The following is an 8,996-nucleotide window of genomic DNA, read 5'->3' as shown; positions in this document are numbered from 1 at the left end:
TCCTATCAAGAATCTTCTTCTGCCTGATCCTCCTAGTCTGAAAACTTGCCAACTTTGTGCCTTACCCCCTTCACACTACTGCTTCCTATCAAGAATCTTCTTCTGCCTGATCCTCCTACAGCTATCTTTTTCCTGTTATTTGGACCACAGTTGAAATATCTCCTATTAAGAGACTACTTCATACCCACCAAAGAGGCACTTGTTCTCTGTTATTCTGTTTTATGTTCCTCAATAGCATTTATTACTTTATATATTTGATTTGTATAGTGCACTTTTAATTTTCTTCATCTGCTAGAATGCAAGTGCCATGAGAGTAGGGACCTTGTCTGCCTTGTTCATTTCATGTCCCCCACAACCAACAGAGTACCTGGCTCCAAGTAGCCACTCAATAAAATGAATCTGTTGAAATGGAAAATGCCCACATCCATTAGGTGGTATTCTGGTCTCTCTCACAGTCATTTGCTGAATAGCAATTCCTGAGAGTAGGCTGATTTTAAAGGGAGTGACACTGACAATTAAAGAACAAACAATTACAATTGCCCCACGGTATACAGTACAGTAAGATCATGTGATAGTTGATTTTAGGTCAATTTTACTGGATTAAGGAATATCTAGAGAACTGGTAAAGCATCATTTTTGGGTGTGCTTGTGAGGGTGTTTCCAGAGGAGATTGGCTGTGAGTTAGTGGACTGAATAGGAAAGATCCCCTCTCACTGTGGGTGGGCCCCATTCAATTGGCTAGGGACCTGGCTAGAGGTAGAAGAAAGGTGAATTCTTTTCTGTCTCTCTCAGAGATGGGACACACTTGGTCTTGGACATCAGAACTCCAGGCTTTGGACTCCAGGACTTATGACAGTGGCCTCCTGGGTTTTCAGGCCTTTGGCCTCAGACTGAGAGTTAAACCACTGGCTTCCCAAGTTCTTAGGCTTTAGGATTTAGACCTATCCCAGGGTCTTCAGCTTGCAGATGGTCTGTTGCATGACTTCTTAGCCTCCATAATCACATGAACCCATTCCCCTAGTAAATCCCTTCTCATACATCTCTACCTCTATCCCTAGCTCTGTCTCTATCATCTCTATCGCTATCTCTATCTATCTCTATCTCAATCTCTATCTCTATCTCTATCTCTATGTCTCTATCTCTATTTCTATCTCTATCTCAGCTATCTCATCTCTATCCCTGCCCATATCCCTCCCCCATCCCTATCTCTATCTCTACCTATCTCTATCATCTCTAGCTCTGTCTCTATCTATCTCTATCTTCATCTCTATCTCTTTGTCTCTATCCTATTGGTTCCGTCTTTCTAGAGGACCCTGACTAATACAGATTATATGATTATATTTTCTTTCTACAGATTTTATCTGGAATTAAATATCCTGAAAACATGTCCATGCCCTCAGGTTATTCTTTACTGTTGCTACATTCTTATTTATGTTCAAACTTGCAGTCAGATTCCTCTGATATGAATAAAAGATCAGCAATAACTTTTCCTCTTGTGTTCAGAATCATTAAAATTTCCTTCAAAATCTCTTTCATGTATAACTGCACATATTAATCACAATGCTGGTTATTAAAGATAAAATTACATTGAAACAGTGGAGCTGCTGAAATTAAGGTACTCTGAGATCAGCCCATGTCTTCTTCTAAAGTTTGAGCAGAACTTTGCTCATCCATCTTTTAGATCAGCTTTGAAGAGTAAGATGATTGTTGGAGATTATCAAAATGACTCTAAAAGATTACCAAAAAACAATGCCCAAATTAAGCAGGGAAGATCTTGACAAAAAGTCAGGGCAGAGAAAAAGTTGGACAGAATATATGAAACAATGAGGAAAAGAGTAAAAAAGGCACAGAACACCATGGTAGAGGTGGGATTAAAAGTTAGGGGACTGTTCCTCATTCCCACCTTTCACCGTTCCACTATACACATGCACACACACACACACACACACATGATTCAATGGAATCATATTTTTTTTTTACTAATGAAAAACTGTATTTACTTAGAAGCATTCAGAATGTCAACAAAATTGAAACCACCTTTGCAAAATTATGACAGTAAGAGAAATCTGACATAGCTGATTCCATCTTGCTTCTAAGATATCCTTGCTCATTCCTAGGTGTAGGCCAAGCTAACTTTGGGAAGAATTTAGTTTATGGTTTAGCTGATAAGAGGCCTTCCCGAAACTAACCTGCCTTTGTAAAACTCATAAAAGTCCACAAGATTAGGACTGTGAGAGTGGCCTGAATCTTGCTAAGATGTAGGCATAGTTAAACAATTACCAGCCATTGTTCTGGAGGTCACAATATTTGTAAATTCCTCAATTACTCCTGTAAATAACATCACTATTTTAGAACCTAAGATTGGCCTTTTGAGATGTCTTTTCAGACTTTTGCATTTCTCATAACCAGATGGCTCCATCCAGACCTACCCCTCAAGACAACTAGTCCTACGGCCCCCACCAGAAGCAGACTCAGCATATGAGGACCATTTTCCCACACCCATATGATTACATTCCCAACCAATCAGCAGGATCCAATCTCTAGTCCCCCACCTGCCAAACTATCTTTAAAAAACTCTAGCCTCCAAATTTTTGGGGAGGCTGATTTGAGTAATAATAAAATTCTGGTCTCCCATTTAGCTGGGTCTACATGTATTAAACTCTTTCTCTATTGCAATTCCCCTGTCTTGTTAAACTGGCTTCATCCGGACAGTAGGCAAGAAGAACCAATTGGCAGTTACAAATTAGCAGCAACTTCTTCTTCTTTTTTCTTTTTTGCAATTACAGAGTGGTATTCAGTTAACAAACAATTATTTCATACAAGCCACATCAGAGCAAACTGAAGATGAAGAAACCATCATTCCTATATGTAACTGATTTGTGCTGTGCACCAAAAGAACCTGCTTTAAATTTCCATGCCAATTTACAACCCCCATACTGTACCAGGCAAGGTTAGAGCCTATTGAAAATACCATCAAGGCTATCTAAAGACAAATTTGGTAGTGTGTCGGCTATACAAACAAAAGACACTGTATAGTTTAAATACAAATCTTACACATTTCAATTGTTTTCCTTAAAAGGAGTGAGTTGTATACAGAGGGGTTAAATGCTTTATAGACAAGAAAAAAAAAACTGGGCTAGAACCAATTTATTCATCATTATCATTTTCGTCTTCTATCTTCCTCCTCATCTTCATCTTCCTTCTATTTTCTTACTTTCTTCAGCCTTGATGACTCCCTTTTTGGCAGGCTTTCCTTTAGCTTGGTATGCAGTAATTTCCTTTTTGTATTTTCCCTTCAGCTTCTCAACCTTCTTTTCCTAAGGCTGCTTGTTATCTGCAGCTGTATTATTATTCCTGAGAAAAGAAAAATAGCTTAGAGCATTCTGAGCTATGTGAAGTATGCAAAATTCATCCGGTCCACAGAGACATAAGTATGGGACTTCAGTCATGTCCTCTACACCCATGCCCGAGGGCAATTGTTTAAAGACACCTTGTTCCTGACTATCTGCCTCACCCGTTATCTTCATGTTCTTGGAATTTGAATTATCTTCATGTTCCTACACACAGAACAATATATAGACAATCAATAGCTTATGTTATTTTAATGTAAATTCTTGGTAAACAACTTAAGAAGCTCCTCTTCTTTTCCTTTAAAAACCTGCTTTTAACAGACTGTATATCTAGGACAACTTGAATCTGTGCTCCCAGGTTGCAGTCCTCAAGCTTGGCCCAAATAAACTCTCTACTTATATTAATTTTGCCTCAGCCGCTTCCTTTCAAGCCAACTCCACTTCTCTCCAAGCTTCTTTGCAACATCCCCAAAGGATAGTACAGGTGTTTTCCTTTGACTCTGGAGTGATGGAATAGAATAAGAAAAGTCCCTGAGGAGTCATCTTGTGCACACTGAAATTCCTGAAGTTGTTATTTGTTTCTCCCTTAGGAGGAAGATAGGTTTTCATTTCTCTCTCTCTCTCTCTTTTTTTTTTTTTTTTGAGATGGAGTCTCACTCTGTCGCCCAGGCTGGAGTGCAGTGGTGTGATCTCGGCTCACTGCAACCTCCACCCTCCGAGTTCAAGCCTCCCTCCTGCCTCAGCCTCCCAAGTAGCTGGGATTACAGGCACCTGCCACCATGCCTGGCTAATTTTTTGTTTTTTAGTAGAGACGGGATTTCACCATCTTGGCCAGACTGGTCTTGAACTCCTGAGCTCATGATCCACCCGCCTCAGCCTCTCAAAGTGCTGAGATTACAGGCGTGAGCCACAGCGCCTGGCCTTCATTTCTCTTTTATAACAGGCTGTGTCTGCCTTTGGCATGTCTTCAGATTTTTCTTTCCCTTTAGCAGATATGGACTTCCGTGTCTCTGATCACTTCTTAGTAAACTCTGAGAATCTGACTGAAACTTCTGGGTGCTTCTTCTTCTGCTCCTCCAGGCAAGCTTGCACAAAGAATGCATGATAACATTTTGCCTCTCAGCTTCTTAGGATCTCCTTTGTCCACATTTTGTTGTTTTTTCTCCCAGTGCCCATCTGGCTCTCACTTATCCTGGCTTAGTCTCTATGGAGCTGCCTTTGCAAAAATTGTAACTGAGACAATTACTACGGGAAAGAGATCTGACCTGATTCCATCTTGCTTCTAACCTCCAAGAGGTCCTTGTTCATTCCTGAGTGTAGGCCAAACTAATTTCGGGAGGAACTTAGTTTATGGTTTAGCTTTGAAACAAAGATGATAATAGTCCTTTCCCAAAACAAACCCCCTTCCTGCCTGGGGACAAGAGTGCCTTTGCAGGACTAACAAATTAGCTGCAAGATTAGAAATTATGGTTTAGGAATCATCCAGCTGGAAGCTGCAAGATTCTAAACCTCCTCAATTTGCTCCTGGGGATAACATCATTATTGTAAAACCTGAGATCAGTTCTTGAGATATTTTGCTGTACTCAGTGAATAAACTGGCCCCACCCAGATTGATAAACTGGCTAATCTGGTCTTGTGGGTCACACTCAGGAATTGACTCAGCACAAGAGGACAGCTTCGACTCACTGTGATTTCATCTCTGACCTGCCCAATCAGAACTCATGACTAACTGGCCCCTACCCACCAAATTATCCTTAAAAACTCCCATTCCCAGCCGGGCGCAGTGGCTCACACCTGTAATCCCAGCACTTTGGGAGGTCCAGGTGGGCAGATCACTGGAGCCCAGGAGTTCAAGATCAGCCTGGCCAATGTGGTGAAACCTTGTCTTCACTAAAGATACAAAAATTAGCTGGGCTTGGTTGTGCTTGCCTGTAATCCCAGCTACTCAGGAGGCTGAGGCATGAGAATTCCTTGAACCTGGGAGACGGAGGTTACAGCGAGCTGAAATCACAACACCGCACTCCAGCCTGGGCAACAGAGAGAGACTGTGTCTCAAAAGAAACAAACAAAGCAAAACTCTGGTCTCCGAATTCTTAGGGAGACTGATTTGAGTAATAATAAAACTCTGGTCTCCTGCACAGCCGGCTCTGCATGAATTACCCTTTCTCTATTGCAGCTCGTCTGTCTTTATAAATTGGCTCTGTCTAGGCAGCAGGCAAGGTGAATGTGTTGGGTGGTTATGTCAGAGGTGTTTAAACCAGAGCAACTCCATCTTGTATAGGGTCTGGGTAAAATAAGGCTAAGACCTACTGGGCTGCATTCCTAGGAGGTTAGGCATTTGTAATTACAGGATGAAACAGGAGGTCGGCACAAGACACAGGTCACAAAGACCTTGGTGATAAAAGCATGCAGTAAAGAAGCCAGCCAAAACCCACCAAAACCAAGATGGCAGTGAAGTGACCTCTGGTCATCCTCATTGCTCATTAAATACTAATTATAATGCATTAGCATGCTAAGAGATACTCCCACAAGCACCATGACAGTTTACAAATGCCATGACAACATCAGGAAGTTACCATATATGGTCTAAAAAGGAGAGGAACCCTCAGTTCTGGGAACTGCCCACCCTTTTCCCAGAAAACTCATGAATAATCCACTCCTTTTTTAGCATATCATCAATAAATAACCATAAAAATGGGCAACCAACAGCCCCTGGGGCTGCACTGCCTATGGAATAGCTATTCTTTATTCCTTTACTTTCTTAATAAACTTGTTTTTACTTTACTCTATGGATTTGCCTCAAATTTTTTCTTGCACAAGATCCAGGAACCCTCTCTTGAGGTCTGCATTGACATCCCTTTCTGGCAATATCTTCCTGGTGAACCACAAAGGGACTACACTGAGGAGACCCTGACCCAAACGAAATAGACTGCAGCACCAATTGGCTAACTTTGGGTACACGGTGGGGTACTTTTTACTCAGGTAAAGGATGAGATTAGGTTAGAGGCCCAATTTAGGAAGTTTAGAGTCTCTCCTAAGACAGAGAGGGTTAAAGGCCCCTCTTAATAAAAGGCAAGGATGCTTGACTGAACTTGGGTTTGAGGCCCAACTTAGGAAGGTTAGAGTCCTTCCTAAGATTTAGGGGGTTAGAGGCCCCTGTCAGTAAAGTCCTTCTTGGTTAAAAATGGATTTGGCCCTGCGGGATGTTAACTATTATTCTCTCTGGATTAATCTGTCTTGCATTCTTTGCTGATGGCTGTGGGTGACAGAATTAAGCATATACAGGACCATGGGACATGGGGAGCTTTTTCCTCCCCAAAGGGAGAGAATTGAGAGCTGATGGGCAAGCTGGAAAAGATCCCTTTGTGACTGACAAGTGGCCACCTGAACTTCTGGTTCAGTGTCACTGCAATGGGTGGGTCTTTCTCTGGCCTCCATGAGCTCTTTGCCTTCCCTACCCCACTGCAGGCAATGCTTTTCTCCCTTCCCTTTACTCTTTCTCTGCACAAACTGATTGTAGGAATGGTAAAAATCACCATCTCTTGCATTATCTCTTGCAATTTTAATTAATGAGAAAAAGGATTTCTGAGGCTAGTCTTAAGCTGTAGTGAATCTGATGTATTTTGTGCTATAAATTTGTCTTTCTGTATCATTCTGTCATAAAGAAGAGTACCTTAGGAAAGAACACGGACTTAGGATCCCATAAAACCTCTGTTCAAGACACTCCAGCAAACTGGTCAGTAACAAACTTTGCGGCAGGTCCCTGAAACAATGAAACTGGATGAGGTTTCCCTCTCATCTTGTTCTACATTCTTGGGAGCTTGATCTTGTAACTGCGGGGCAGTAGTTTCTCTTTCTCCACCATCCGGAGAATAGGAATTTTGGAATTCATGTCATAGACCTAAAAATTGTCTTAAGCAGTTAAAAGTTTTTGCAAGTGAAAAATTGGCTGCTTCTAGGCTCCTTCTGGGAAGAGTAACAGAAACTGCCCAGTGCTGTAGCTTAGTGGCTAAGGCTTTGTCTTTTCACGATGGGGGCCTGGGTTCAGGGTTCAATTCCTGCCCTAGGGAATGAGTACTTTTTGGTTCATATCTGTGTGAATGTTGCCGTTTGTTGATTCTCTGCCCCTCTGTGAACAACTTCTGACTTCCTTCTTGAATTTTCCTTTCTCTGAGCTACCTTTGGAGATTTTAGATTTTGTAAAAACTGCTAACCATCTCTTTGAAAAAAAACTTGTTGCCTCGTGGTTAAGTTATAACCTTAGTTAAGGCTTACTGGTTTTGCCTGAGAGGTTACTGTTGGTAAAATTCAAAAGCCAGAAATATTGGCCATTTGGCCTGGGTGAGATCAGTAACAAGAAATTTAAAAGGACTTTTTAAAAAGAGTGCTATGGTTAAAAGTTAGCTTAACTAAAAGTGGATAGCCAAGCTTTATATATATTTAAAAGGACTTTATGTTTCTTCTCTTCTAGGAACATGTTTTTCTGGAAAAAAAGTTTTTTTTTTCTTCTCAGTTGAATGAACTGTTTTTGTCCATTTTGTCTTCTTGCCACTCTTGATGCACACATGAGAGGACCTAAGAATTTCTAGCAGCATGGGACTCCTTGGGAAAAACAGAGGAGGTGCCACAGACCTCATTTTAGGAAAAACCTCTGTTTTCCTCATAAAACCCCAGGAATTGAAAGTGGATAGATCCCTCTAAAATATAAGGCTCTGTTCTCTTTTGCATTGTATTATCTGATGTTTTTTTACTTTTGGGGGTATCAGAAATTTGCACTGTGAGAGAACTTTAGTGTATAATAACAAGGGAGGAAATGTACTTTTAGGGATGGCTAATGACAGTTATGGGGGGATACTCAACTCTTTGCACATTTGGATCAGAGAAACATGCTCTTGGCCCCCTGGAAGATATGGAAATATACCCACTCACCACTGAGAGATAAGACTCCCATGGGAAATGGGCTGATTTCCTCTTCTTGGGATCCAGGATCTGGTATAAAAACGGGACCCTCAATTTTGGGCAATCTGTTTTGCCTTCCAGCTGTGCCTGCTTATTAGGCCCTAGAAATTGCATACTTCAAAGAGAAACTTAAAAGCTGGCAAATGAAAAATCTTACAACTACTAGATCTGTCTGTCTATTTAAATATGTTGTATGTGTGATATGTATAAATGAAAGAGCTCTGATTAATTGGCTTAAAAATAATAAGAGCTTAAATCAATCAAGCAATCTTTATTTCCCAAAGATTATTTGATGTAATCTTTGGGAAATAAAGACAGTTTTACAGATTATTGGTAAAATTAAGACATTTGGTCTAAATTACACTGGTTGCTGAATGCTTTAAGGTCAATTGCTTCTTTCACTTTTAAAAATTGTTCTAGTACCTGCTTTGGAGCCATTAGATTCTAAGTAAGGCCTGAGGACATGTGGAGTTAGCCATGACTCCTGGCTATGCTAGAAAGAGTCAGACCTTATCTACACTTCTGTCTGGTGTCTTAAGCTCCAAAGCTCATACATAATTAGAATCACTTACTTACCAGGTTTTTCACCAAAAGTAAAAGTTGCTAACAGTTAACATTGTAATATGTAATTAAGACTACTAGAGATATACCAGGCATGGTTGCTTATGCCTGTAATCCCTAGCACTT

The sequence above is a fragment of the Nomascus leucogenys genome, chromosome 18, assembly GCF_006542625.1.
Source record: "Nomascus leucogenys isolate Asia chromosome 18, Asia_NLE_v1, whole genome shotgun sequence".
In the NCBI taxonomy this organism is placed as follows: domain Eukaryota; kingdom Metazoa; phylum Chordata; class Mammalia; order Primates; family Hylobatidae; genus Nomascus; species Nomascus leucogenys.
This window is presented reverse-complemented; position numbering follows the sequence as displayed.